The following is a 2117-nucleotide window of genomic DNA, read 5'->3' as shown; positions in this document are numbered from 1 at the left end:
AATTATTCCTCTCTCACCTACCTAGCCCGAGCGCAGTTGAGTCAATACTAAATTATACTACAACTAGTCTCAACAGTTGCACAGGGATCCCGTCCTCTGATTACACCTTCGCAGGGCCTGACGGCGACTCGACGGATAACCAAAGGAATGGGAAAACGCACCGTTGCGAGGAACCTACATCGCACCGCAAGGATCCTGGTCAGCGTCCACAGGAGGGGCTAACGGCGCCATTTTCGATCAGTGTAGATAGGCCCCGAGTCCTGACTCAGCGTCGCCGAGAGATGGTAGTGCGGAGAATCAGGTTGCCGAACCAGGGGATGTGTCGCCGGGCTGCGACGAATAGTCTCCCTGCAAACGCCTTCGGAAATCCCACATAGTGGGTCCCGTCCCATGCATTGACCTGGGGTGTTCTCGTCGTAGCGTAGAGGGTGCACTCCCACGTTCGCTACACCGGGTGCGATCGGTGCCGCCAGGCGCAACCGCCGGTCGGTCGCGCTCTGGCACTTGGGCGGTGGGTGGCTCACACGCGGAGAAAAATAAGGGGTCTGTGATTTCCCCCGGTTTCCCGAGCAGCCTCTTCACCAGTCAAAGCTTCGCCCTCCCTCTCCTCCCCTCTAGATCTTCCTTCTTTCAATGGGGAGGTGAGACCAGAAAAACAAACCACAATTCTCCTTCGATTTCTCCTGGTCTAAGGACTTAGGGTGCCCCCCTCTTCTCTTATAAAGGGGGAAGAGGTCAAATGGGCCCCCTAAGTGGGTCAACAAGGGGGAATCTGGTCCATTAGGGGGCCCTAATATAATGGGCCCCCCATTACAAAGAAAAAATGGAAAAATGAAAAACATAAAAGAAAAGACAAAGGGACGAGGGAGGGGGTCCAGAATGACTAAGGAACCCTCCCCAAAGATGACAAAACACGGACACTGGACCTGTCGTAGTGCGAAGAAAACAGGACGATAAGAAGTGAAAACACAAAACACGACAAAGAAACAGCGAAAATCAAAAGCGATAAGTGAGGATCTTCACCTGGCTGTCGATGATGGTGGCGGGCGCCGCGGATGACGTCGTCGATGATCACTGATGGCGTGCGCCATCATAATGAGAAGTAAAATCCTGATGGCTACAGACACTGGCGGCCACTTAATCACGGTAAGGATAACCTGGGAATGCCACTAGGCTCCCAATGACCCAATCATTGAGTTGAAGGCAGACAGTGAGAGCACGGACAGAGACAATAATTCTCGAAGCGATAGCCTTTTATATTTCTAACCTAACCCCGGTAATGGAGACGGATTTGGAAGGTACTAAAAAAAATAACGAACATGTAAATGGGCAGAGGTGCGAGCGTATCAAGATAAAAGTGGCCTAGTCATCTGTGACAGTGGCAACAGGCGTTGGCATTGGGTCCGTCGGTGACATGGAAGGCAGGTAGAGCGACACACGTGACATTGGTGGAGATGAGGGAAGGAGAAGAATGCATCACAAGGTCTTGGAGAGGAAGGAGGAAGAAGAAGGGAAAAGGAAGAAGAGGGAAGAGAGGAGAAGAAGGTGGCAGAACAGAAATCCACCCCTTGCTTTGCTCCTCAGCAGGCTGCGGCTTCCATCGATCCCAAAAGTACAAAAGTACCTTCACATCTAGAACTGGAGAGAGAAAGAGCGGGACAGAGCGAGAGAGAGAGATCGATAAAGAAAGAGAAAGAGAAAGAGAGAACGAAGGAGAGAGAATCTATGAGAGAGAGAGTCAATGAGAAAGAGATATAGAGAGAAATAGCGGGAAAGTGAGAAACAGAAAGAGAGCGAGAGACAAAGAGAGAAAAAGAGAGAGAGCGAGAAACAAAGAGAGAAATAGACCGAAAGTGAGAAAAAGAGCGAGAGGGAGAGAGAAAGAGAGAAAGAGAAAACGAGAGAACCAGAGAGGAGTGAGAAAGTGAGAGAAAGAAGAGAGAAAAAGAGAGCAAAATAGAGAAAAAGAGAGAGAAAAAGGGAGAGAGTGAGAAAAAGACAGAACGAGAGAGAAAAAGAGGCGAGAAAGACAGAGAGAAAGAGAGAGACGTAGAGAGAAAATGAGAGCGAGAAATAGAGAGAAAGAGGGAAAAAATAAAAAAAAGGAGAGCAAGAGT

This window comes from Wolffia australiana, chromosome 11 (assembly GCF_029677425.1).
Source record: "Wolffia australiana isolate 7733 chromosome 11, ASM2967742v1".
NCBI classification, from domain to species: Eukaryota; Viridiplantae; Streptophyta; class Magnoliopsida; order Alismatales; family Araceae; genus Wolffia; species Wolffia australiana.
This window is presented reverse-complemented; position numbering follows the sequence as displayed.